General features: G+C 33.2%; 1 long non-coding RNA gene across 3 annotated transcripts; it reads right to left on the bottom strand.

The window, feature by feature from the left end:
- Window positions 1-5197: 5197 nt before the first annotated feature.
- On the bottom strand, window positions 5198-12170 carry LOC128239875 (uncharacterized). Of its 3 annotated transcripts, none has more exons than XR_008261957.1 (5): window positions 12100-12170; window positions 11717-11832; window positions 10848-11208; window positions 9984-10071; window positions 5198-5913 (listed from the first exon to the last, which is right to left on the bottom strand). It is a non-coding gene; the product is annotated as an uncharacterized LOC128239875 (long non-coding RNA). The 3 variants fall into 3 exon arrangements; XR_008261956.1 differs by having other exon boundaries at window positions 10848-10957; XR_008261955.1 differs by having other exon boundaries at window positions 10848-11832.
- Window positions 12171-12654: the final 484 nt, after the last annotated feature.

The following is a 12654-nucleotide window of genomic DNA, read 5'->3' as shown; positions in this document are numbered from 1 at the left end:
AAAAATATGTCTGATTAAGGAGATACACGGATGCAGTTCTGGGGCCGTATTCAGTAAGCATGTTAGTGAATATTTTCAACTTAGTGAGAATTTCGTAGTTTTTGAAAACGATTATTTTAAATACCCGCTACTTTTCATCAGATTTATTCATATGCATATATTGTTTAGACCATTTTTTTGCTTGTTTTCATATATTTTGGTGTACAGAAATTGTTCGTTTTCTTAAAATTCTAGAAAAATGGCAACTTTTCAGTTAGTTGACGATTACTCTGGTCCAATGACAAGGAAAGTATCACATTGCACTCAAACCCGAATGACACTTGCGTACTGTACATAAACCGTGATAAAGACATTTCTGCAATAATGATAGGCCCCCTTTAAGTGCACATACCCATACACATTCATTTTCAACTTCGTGTGTCAGAGACGGGCTACACGAAGGAAAAAACTCTGCAATCGTAAAGTAGTATTGGTATTAAGTAACTATGTTATCATATAAAGACAAAGTCTCATACATAGCATATATTTTTGTTATTGTTTATTAATCGATTATGCATCGATGCGATTCCACAGAATAAAGCCAATATAGCGCCTGAGTAATCCTATGATCAACAAAGGCAATGTTAACAATGGAGTTTGTTTATCAATGTATATATAACGGATGTATTTGAAGGCATTTATTTTTAGACGAACGTCATATAATTCTGAATAATACGAAACCAGTTAATACAAAACGGGAAAATTATATCATGGTATTGTTTTTCCACCAAGTATTAGACTGATAGAACGCAATAAAATTTTGGATGAGTGCCATAGCTATTCACAGGGAATTTCCAGATGAGACTATCGATTATATAACTCGTGTAAATAAAGCGCATTTATCAGAAAACTACATGTCACATACATATTTTATCGGATTTAAAGACGAACAATACGAAGAGCTCAGCTTAAAAATAAATGTATTCTAATTCTGGTGGTCAAAATGGAGAAATGTATGTACATGTACACTAAGGAATAACGATATTATTCTTTAAGAAAAGTGTTATATTATAAACAAAACGATATATTCTCAAGCTGTAAAATGGATGATGTTAAACAAGGCGGGCGTGAGCATTACGCTAAGCTTGGAATTATTGTACATATAAATGACCAACCATACGGAATTACAAATTTACATGTTGCGTTAAACAGTGATGGCATTGTCACAATAAAGAATAAAGGTGATGAACTAATACGGTTTGGTGCCTTTAGTGATCACAATTTATTTCTTGATACATTTGATATAAGTTTGCTTAGCATACGTGAGGAGTTGTGGTCACTATGTGACCATACTGTAACTGATTTAAGAGGAACTCAGAAGCCATACGCTCTTTTTGATGGTATAATTTCGGACCTTTACCATAAACGGGTATTTAAATGTAAACCATTTGGTGAAGACTATGTTTACAGCTGTATGAAAGCATCAACTGCCGTAGATGGCTTTGTCGCTTCCAAAGAAGTTCACAATCAAAATGCGGAAGTACTTGGTATGTCAAAGTTTCTTGTCGGACATTCATGTGAAGCATTTGCAGTACCAGGTGAAAGCGGAACTGCTATTGCCATAGACAACCAACAGGACAATACCATCTTAATTGTCGGCATAATATGTGGCGTAAGTTATGATATTGCGAACGGCAGGTATATAACATGTTGTTTCTTGCCAGATGCGGTTCGCAGCATTGAAGGAAAATTGAAAACCAAAGTCCAAATACATATTAAAACAAGCAATGAATGTCCACAATATAAAATGATTCAGTGTGGAACAACCATTTTCTTTAAATCACCTGAAAATGTATGTGCAGCTGATTTCGAGATCTCAACGCAATTAATCATATACATGGATTTAAATCATAGTTCCACAAAGCAACTATTACCACCATACTTCAAAAGAACTGAACATGAACTACGACACAAGGTATTTCAAAGGAAATACGCAACAAATGCCTCGATTTTTCCAATTGACGATCCCGAACAAATAATTGTTCTGAGTCTGTACGCTTGCGCAAAGTTTCTATATGAGAACGAACTAACATTGGCCGAGAAATCTCTTAAATATGGTTTACGAATTTTCATGAAGGCTAGTGACAAGTTTCATCTTAAGCTGATATGCAAAGCATTGACAAAAGCCACGTGGCTTTACCTAGACAAAGGTGAATTATGTAAGGCTGAAAATATGTTTAACGAAGGACTAGATTTCTTGAAAGAATACAATGACATCTTGCCGGAAGAATACTTGCCATACCATTACTATGACTTTAGCAGGTATTTCGATAAACTAGGTCAAACCGAAAAGGCTGTTGAAATGGCTTCAGAGTGCTTCGTGGCTTTCAAGAGCACATTTCTTCGAAAGAAAACACGAACGTCGATAGACAGGGTCATCTTAGCAGCTTCTTTAAAAGCGACTGCTCTTCTAAACTGTAGCGAGACGTTTAATCGTCATCAATCGGCAGTTACAGCACAAGCTATCCAAGAAGCAGAAGATACTCTTGACTACATAGAGCTCCATATAAAAGAATCACCAGTCGTGCAAAAGGTTGAGTATTATCTAGCAAAATGTGACCTCGAATACCGAAAAGAAAACTTTGTACTTGCGTTAGAAGCAGCAACAAAATCTCGTCAGTTATCAAAAGAAAACGACATTAAAGAAGAATTGATATGGTCCAAAAAAAGGCTTATATTAATAAGGGCTTTGCAAAAAAGATGAAAGGTCTAACACGCAGGCAATTCATATTCGCGAATACAGAATACCGAGACGCAGAAATTGATATTACAGTAAATGGGTAAAAGTATATGTTGCGAATTGAATGCATTTTTTATGTAGGGCTTATCCACGGAAAATTAATCTCCTCGCTTCCTGTTTTTTTTGTATTTATTTAATTTTGTGTAGAAAACAGTTGTCAGTTAACAAGGGAATAAGTGCTGTATAAAAAGAAAATTATAATAATGAATTAAAAAAGTGAAAAGTAAGAACAGATTGAAAGAGTATTTTGTGTATTTTATTGTAATTTATTAAGGTAAGAAATTCGAGTATAAAATATCGAACATAAAATGTTATTATTATGCTGGTTTAAATAAGTTTTACATTTAACTTATTTATAGGCGTATCATTCAATCGTTTTAACAATGCTATGTTTAAATTAATGTGTGTGAGGTTTTAGTCACACCTGCTGGTTTAAGCCACCCCCAGTAGACTTGAGTTCCAGTAAGCTCTTGTTTCACTGACCGATCCAAGGCGGTAATCCAAACATTAAATGGCAAAGCAAGTTTTGATTAGGGTATGGCTTGTTTGTGGTGTTTATGTATGTGGTGTTATATTGTTGTTGTTGTTTATACATGTGTATGTGATGCTAATATGATTTTGTCTATAGTTCATTGTCGTTTGATCCCTTGCCTTGTGCCTTCTTACACAGAAAATATTAAGTTTTCGACTACTGGCTTGTACCTGTATTTTTGATTGTATTTATGCCACGTTCCTTTTACACTTACGGAGTTGTCACCTTTACTGTTTATTTAAATCTAGTTCTACCTTTTTTGTTTTCAAAAAAAATAAACTTGATGTACAAACATATGATTTTTTAACTTTATAGCCCATGCTTTTCTATAATATATTTGATCTAATTGACGCTGTTTATTATGGGTGAAATGAGTATAAATGTTGTGATATTTAAAGAGAGTAAATATTGTTACGTTATGCAAATGGTATAATAACATGTAGTGGTTGACTATAACAATCAAAGCTCCTTTCTTTATATATTAAAGCTGCACTCTCACAGATTGAACGTTTTGACAACTTTTTTTTATTTTCTGTCTTGGAACGAGCCATTTTTTGCGAAACGGCATGGAAACCAGTTATATAAGACGTCTGACAAAAATTAGATCAGATATTTTTATATTTAAATTCAAAAATTGATGTTTTATCTATTGTTTTTAAACCGTTAATAACGGTTTAAACAATAAAATATTAACTTTCGAGCGAAAATATAAAAATCTGCGATCTGATGTTTTGTCAGCAATCTTTTATCATTGGTTTGCAGATATTTACGCAAATATTTGCTCTTTCCAAGACAAAAAATAAAAAAAAGTTGTAAAAACGGTATATCTGTGAGAGTGCAGCTTTAACAAGATATAAAAGTACGTTCACGTCTTGTTTTTTTATCAATAAAATAATAAGTAATACCTAGAAGGAAATAATAGCGGGAAATATAATGATAGAAATCGCCAAGTCAATAGATACCAGCAGGAAGAAAAAATGTGAATTGTTAAGGTTTTCACATATGTTCGAGAGCGAGTAACGCTTATGAATAAATATACTGGAATCCCAGCATTTTATTGATAAAATTACGCAACGCGAAGTTCTTAAGACATAGGAAAATCCAAAACAGATCATTTGTATTTAGCCACGTAATGTTATTAACTTTATAATATTATATATACAACCTTAGTAAATTGAATCAGCAATGAACTTAGTACTATAACTGGTGCATATGAATGAAGTTCATCTTTTTAGCGGAAATTTGTTCTCGATGATATAATTTATGAGTCCTACAAAGCATGTGCATGTCTATAAACCTGGTTAGGTGATACGAAAACCGACAAGAAACCCGGTCTAGAAAAGCATCTAATTATCAATACCAACCATCTGTCTTTTAAAGAAGATAAATGCTATGTTGAAGCCCAAACAATTTATAAAGGCGTCCGTCATTAATGTTTGGCATTGACGACAAATATAACGACGAAACATTGACATTTGTCTTATAATTTCGGGTAAAATTGTATTCATGTAATTTTCTTGTTTACAACGTGAAAGTAAAAAGTATTATTGTAATAATGACAAATAGATACTTCCGAAAAAAAATCAACCGTATCAAATAGCAGTTGCGGTTTGAAACCGTTCGTTTACTTTCAGACACGGTAAGTGCAAAATTATTAACGCTCCTTAACAGCAATTTATGCGGTATTATATCAGCAACATGTAAGCAATATTAAGTTATAGGTGACTGACATATACATTTAATAACTACGACCTGCTTCTATTTAATTGGATGGATACATGTTAAACATATTTGTAATAAAAACGAGACTGTCCGTCTAATTGCATCAAGGTAGTTTGATGGATATAACACATTTGTAGTAAATACGAGAATGATAGTTGTTTTGCTTCTAGTTTATTGGACATATACATGTAAAACACATTTGTGATAAATACGAGACTGATCACTGTCATGCTTCTAGTTATTTGGATGGATACATGTCGAGGGGTGAAAGCGTAAAGGTTCTTCTTCTTCTTCTTTATTTAATGTCACTTAGAACCTTTTCGCATTCACCCCTCGAAACACATTTGTTGGTATACTAAATGATATAAATATACCTAAAGGTCACACGGATACATCTTTACTGCAGGTGTTCAAGGGCTATATAAGTATTCTTCCGCTGCTCTCAGAATTGAAGTCAGAGCAAAAACATATAATTTAGAAGGGGCTGGTCATAACCCTTGATACGTAAACATTTAAACATTACACTCTTGTCATTCGTTCGATATGTGTTGTTTTTCCAAAGGCCCCTTTTCCTAGATGTATTCATCTCACTAAGAACATTGTTGTAACATGTCAAAAAACGAAAACAAAATACTAACATCAAACACCAACATAAACGCTCGTGTCTCCAAATTCCTTTCACCTTCTCTGCTGCAAACACTAATTTAATAACCACGTCGATGAGAGAGACAATATAAATCCAAAGTCGCATTAAATGGATGAGCTGATAGAGCGTGTTTGGTTTCACCCTCGACGCATCAGTCCGCTTTCTTTCCGCACATGATCCATGAGCGCCTACCTTGCAACTATTTCAAGAAGATCTGTCACCCATTTCTCTTATCTGAAAAGGATATTTATCATTAAACATTGTATATTTTGGCGTCATTATTAACGTGACATCATTCGCTGACATCTTCAAGTAGCCAAGTGGCCAGACTATCTTTAAAATGTTTATCAGAGGTGCATCCATTGATAACAAAGTTTAACCTTAATCAATTCATGTTTTGAGTCAGTCATTAAACACATACACTACTATTTTTAACCATACAACTCCTTTTCCTAACCATACACATACATATTGTCCTACTTCCAGCTCAAAGCCTCCGCAAGCGGTCATTTTCCCCTCGATCAGTGTGGAGGAAGTGCAGTTCATCATGACAAATGTCACCATGATAAATCAATTTTCACTCAAGTCTAACTTAAACAACAACATATCTACAGTACCCCAAACCTATTATGATGGTGATCGCAAATCTAGCGTTTCTCATGCAAGACTGCGTATGTTTTGTGGCAGTCTAAACAAGCGTCTGTTCTCCAAAAAAACATGACAGGACGGGATGACTATGATTTCTTCTCAAGTCTGTTTATTTATTGTTTTGTGCAAATATCACGTGTGTATCATGTGTGGAAATAATTGCTGTTTATGCACAAAATATGTACAAATTGTAATTAAAATAACCGAAAAAAATATAGTTTAAACAGAAAAAAGTTATAATTTCCAAAGTCATCGGCAAGTTTTATATGGAACAGAGTACAAACGACATTATACTTGCGAAGCCTTGTAATAGCAATTTTCATCGGAACAACAATTAAAGAAGAACACTCTACATCCCCCTATTGAGCATTATAACAACGGAATCAAAGAATAACCAAAACTACAAGATTATCACGGAATATCAACATACTAATAGTGAAACTTATCAGTGTACATACAAAAACACATCCGTTTTAATAAAATACAAAATCCTCCCCCTTACCAAATATATTTATAGCAAAATAAAACATTACATAAAGTATATCATTAAGCTTGTTATCGAGTTGTCCGACTTGTCATTGATAATGACATCGAAAAATAATGATATTTAGTTTTTGTCGAAATTATCAGCAGCAAACTCTTTTCAGTTAACAAAAGGAAACAGTATCGGAATAACTGACATGGTCCGAAAAAAGGCTAAAACATGTACGCGCTGTGTACTTAAGATGAATGGGTAGACTTGAACGCAATCCTATTAGATATATAACGCATGTCTTTTAAACTATATTATATCTTTGCTCTGAAAGACAATGTGTTGTATGTGTTATAGGAATATGAATGTTGTTATATTTCATGCCGAATAAAGAAACGTTTAGTTATGCAAACAGGCTAATGCATGTTGTGGTTAGTCTATACCAAGCACAGCTGCATATAATTTATATTGATCATTGGTACAATTGCAATACCGGTTTTATTTTTGGCTTCCAATGCAAAGAAGGAAGAATAAGCGGTAAACCCATCAAAGAAACCGGCAGGTAAAGAATTACCTACCGGAAGAAAATAAGGCGTTATTTAGATGATATTTCTTCCTGTTATATTTGGAATTGATTAATGCTAAATCATGCACTATTATACTGAAATCCCCAATACTGATTGATTATATCATGAAACGCGCAGTTCTTCAGATAATGGGTATTACAATATCTATTATTTCTATTCAGCAACTGAGCGTATTTTTACGTAATAAATTATTTTGTGCTGTGTTTTAAATAACCCAAATGAAAAGTATCATTAATGAATTGAGGACCTTAACATTCTAGGAGACATTTGTTTTCGGTGTCACATGAATTAAAGAAAGAACAATTACTTGGTAATGCCCTACACATGTCAGTTGGATGAACATACACTAAGCATGTGCTGGAATTAAGAACAATGCAACGGGTCCCTCCATATTTTATTGTATTATTGAAACATGGTATAATGAAAACAAAAACAGAACGTGGTAAAACTATTTCTTGGATTCAATTCGAATATTGTTGTTTTTCTCTCGAAACGTTGTAAACATTCAAACTCACGACAACAAAATTTTGAAAATGAAATGATTGAAATATTAAAAACGCGCCATCATCTCAAAAGATTTTTTTCAATTTTCGAGACTAAGTCTCATGTAAAACTACGATTTTAAAGTTTCGTAAAAACAGTTTAGACGTTGAAATTTGCCACAGTTTGTCCCCATGGCCGCATATTAATAGAAGATCAATATGTTCACTTTTCATCGGATGGATTTGCATTATTTTTTAACAAATTGTTTTCAAATCTGTGAGTTTAAGTGAAGCTTTACATACAAGCTTATCATTGTAATTGTTTCATAGATGAATCTTTTTCAAATTTCCAAAAATGTGCAAAATACTGATGGATGTTGAAAAGGTTATACATTTTACAAATACATATAACCTGCTTTCCTTTATGCATATGACTGTTTTAATATTTCAAGTATCATTGATTTGATACAAGCACGCAATAGGCAAAGTCCTTCCCACCCTTTTTATGATTCTCCTCAAACATAGAGGGATGAGTTTACGTCTTTCATTTCATGTGGCGTGGCATGATCACTCTGAGCCAAGTCCCTAAGCTAATATACGCCTAGCATTATATATTCAATGCAGCCTCTAAATTAACTTTGTCAAAACTAACTGTCAATGTTACGACGACATTGCTAATAATTTCAATGTTTTGTCGTTCGATAGGAGCTGTGGTAAATTTGGATAGTTAAAAAAATGAAATTCACAAGCAAACAAGATTTCATCTAGATTTCGGTTTCTTTACCAATATGCATGACCGTCAAAATACAGCTCACTGGTATTTCTCTACCCACATATCGAACTTCGTTTGTCAGTAAATGAACAAATGCTCTATTAGGCATATGATCTCAAAATCGTATTTGTATTTAAATTAAATCTTCAGAAATTGACATGATAGATGCAATGCATCAAAGACCGCCGCATATTCGGCAAAGAGAAAATAATCTCGTTAATTATGTACGTCTATGACCTAGCAAACACATGCAGAGAAGAAACCGTGCTACCAATCTCCTTACGTGAAGACGAAGCATAACAGTGAACAATTAAGACAAATTTCTTAGATCATTGTGACAAATCCACAATTCACAGCACCATTCTTACAAGCTTCTCTTGAGCCAATATCTAAACCAGTAATGCAGCACTATTGTTCATGTGATCTTATCTTAGAATTTAACACAAAACATTTAAATTTTCCTCTGTTCCTTCAAATAAAAAGTAGTCATTTCAGTGTGTTTTCCTCATCAACAGTATGATAAAACCCGTTTGATTATGGTTTCAGCATGGACATTTAACATGCCAAAAGTGGACGATTGGATAACAAAACCTTTAGACTTCTGGGAACAGTGCTTTGACCTGCCACAAGTATACGCACTAAACATAAAGCAGCATAGCACGCTTCTCTGTCTATCAAGACGATACACACACGAAGAGACAAATTTCATGAAATAAATATACTTTCAGAATTAAATTGAAAAAATTGTTGTTGTATTCCAACTGTTCAAACCAACTCCTTTATTTGAGATATCCTGTCAAACAAAAAGTTACGGTACAAACATATTACAAAAGAAGATAGCAGTATTCAACTCCATGTAAGTGAAATAAATTACAATACTTCTTTACAGTTATATTTACAACACTTTTTAAAGCTTGTGTTTCGTTTGTGTGATAAGTGTTTTAAAGTTTTTGAATAAGTAAGAAAGAGAATTTGCTACACCAAAGAAAAGGAACATCGTTGAATTTTAAAATTGATGAAGTTTCCGTATTATTATGCTCTGTGTTTGAACGTATTAAGGGTGAAGAAGTAATTTCTCGGACATGAAACAAGGTATCAAATGTCGGAAAACATTCCAACCAGCATTGGGAGCACATTTAGATACCAGATATTGATGGGGTGTATGTGCTGATGCTGACCAAAATTGTACTAATTGACTAAAATCAAAGCGTAAGGGTGGACTATAACAATGGAGAATGCATTTCTATGCAAAATCGGGGGCATATATATTGAAATTCATTGTTTCCATTTCAAAGCACTAAAAAAACATTATTTCATTGGTTAGACAATAGTAACATTCATACCTGACATTTAAAAACACACCCATCTATCTATTACATCAGTACATGGCCACAATATGTAGTGTACTGTACATCTGTCATCCAGCGAGCTCTGCAAAGATTTTGCACAATAATGAAACAGCCATTTTGTCCATATACATCAATTAAAAAAACTGTAAATCTGGTCAGCATTCATTGTCATTGAAAATTTGACTGAACTCAAATTAGAGAATTATGTTATACCTGAAGTGAAACTTTATATCCTGAATATTAAGCAAAAGTCGTGAAACCTTTACATACCATAGCAAGTTTGACAAAATACATTTGTTTATTGACAGATTCGTTGCTTATAGCTGAAATTGTGTGCATTTATAGAACTCGTGGTAACAGATCACTGCAACATTTGCTTCATTCTGGTCATATCATTAAATACTTAAAGATAAATTTGAAAGGCAGATATGTATTTTTACGAGAGAAACATTTCAACCGCCAAAATTTCGTGATCATGAGTAAGAAGATTTTGAAGAAGCATTACAGTGTAAAGTAAAAAGATGTTTCAATTCAACAGCAAAAACGTATAACTCAGATTTTTAATAAAATTATCGAGTTACTAATTGTATTTGTAGCAGTAATAAACGCTGACCATTCAGAGGCTGCATTTTATTTGTGTATGTGCTAAATATACATGAAATTCATTTGTCTGTTATTTTCTTATAAAACACTTGGTAACCTAGATAAATCATAAAAACTGAAGAGACTAAACCAATAATAAAAAATGGCATTCTTGAGGCTGACAGAGGTGTATAGAGATTTGCAGCAATTGAAAACTTTCAAACATTTGTGGTAATGTGATAACAATTCGGTGTGAACCAAAAAGAGCAACTTCACCTTTACATCCAATCGAGGGTGAATACCAGGACGACTGTGTCAGAACTCATCAGCATAGAGAAATGGGAATCCGACGGAGACAGGCCGCCATTCACTCTGTTTTGTGAACCCTACAGCAAATGGAGAAAATCTAAGAAGTAGAAAGACAGATGCCCTGTGTGTTATGTTAACATTTATTTAAAAAGTTGCTGTTGAGAACAATGTCAGAGTAAATGTTCTACAAATACTTACGCACGATTGTTTTCCAGCTCAAAAATAAATAACATATACGTAATTTACCTGGCATTGTTTTGCTTCAGGGTCCCGAAACCATTTAAACGACCATCTTCCACCAAGTTCAAACAAGCAATACATTACAAAGCTAAAAAAACGTTTATGTTGAAGAATATAATGGTTTTTGAAAATGATCAGCTTATCAATAAAAAAATAAAAATGAATTGAATGATAAGCTCAATGGGTAAAATAAATACTACGCAGAAATATCCATGTTTTTTATAATTTTTTAATCATGTTTCTTTTTGTTATTCATGCAACATTAATGCTCTTGTTTTCCTGTCAGATGAAACATACTATAGTCTATTAAATCATCACAAACAAGCATCGTCTTGATGATCATATGGATTTTTATTTATAAAATGTGTTCAACACACTTTCCAAATGGATTTACATTAATCATGTAAACTGGCAAAATAAGCACTTTCTAGTATACACATGAAAGATTGTTTATGTGTGCTGGTACCAACATATTATGAGGATACACTTGAGAGCATAAACATACAATTATTAGCAATTGGTTATCCAGGCAAATAACACAGTATAAATAAACATTTTATTTAAAGCCATAAAACTAGAAATTTGTAAGGACTTACAAAACTTTACTTTAGCTTTCACCACAAGAGGAAATACACAATACATGCATCTTGAGCTTTGTACTTGGTCACCCCAAATATCTTTCACCGTTAAATAAGTTTGTTCAACTGCTCGGCTTTATGAAAAATAAGGAAACACAATAAACTTATCAAATATTGAAAAGAATACGTATACTATGTTTAAAAGCTAAAAGACAATTTTTGTCGTGTTCAATTTTAGAAAATATGTCTACTTTCGATTTCTACTTTTAACCATATATTCAAATAAATTCTACTTTCGATCTCTCAGAAACCCTTTTTCCGTAACAAAGTCATTAAAAACTGTATCATGATGTTATTCAATCAACAGCATATATTAATTATAATAAATATCGATACCTTACCTTAAGGCAATGAGAATATTAAGAATAAATTCATTAAAATAAATGGAAACAAACAAAGCAGACAACAGTTTTATTTATCTATGAGCACTGTTGCCCTCCCTTTGCAGAACCCTTATAAACGTTTTGCTGTGGTACAGTTCCCCGAAACAATCTGAAGACTGTGCAAGAAACAGCATTTTGTCACCTGCAGTTGAGTCGTTCATCATCATCCACATCAAATAGGAATACAGTACCGGACACTATATTGAAGATACATTGGTGCTTTCAAACGTTGTCGTACATGTGTTGCTATGAGTTTAAAATGTGATTGTTTTATCTGCTTTACCTCTCCCTTCTACGCCACAATATTCTTTAATGACTTTTTGGCAGCCTTAACTATGCCCATTGTGAGTAGTGTTTTATCAACGTTTTCGAAAAGTATGAAGCGAGATCCAACGAGCTCGTTATTGCATCATTAGAAGTGTGGTATTCCGACTTTAATCAGGGAGTTGCACTTGTGAAAGTGAAAGAAAATGAAAGTCAACCTAAAGAGTATAGAAATCATTTTAGAACATT

The sequence above is a fragment of the Mya arenaria genome, chromosome 7, assembly GCF_026914265.1.
Source record: "Mya arenaria isolate MELC-2E11 chromosome 7, ASM2691426v1".
In the NCBI taxonomy this organism is placed as follows: Eukaryota; Metazoa; Mollusca; class Bivalvia; order Myida; family Myidae; genus Mya; species Mya arenaria.
The sequence above is the reverse complement of the archived record's forward strand: the minus strand, read 5'-3'. Positions and strand labels throughout refer to the sequence as shown.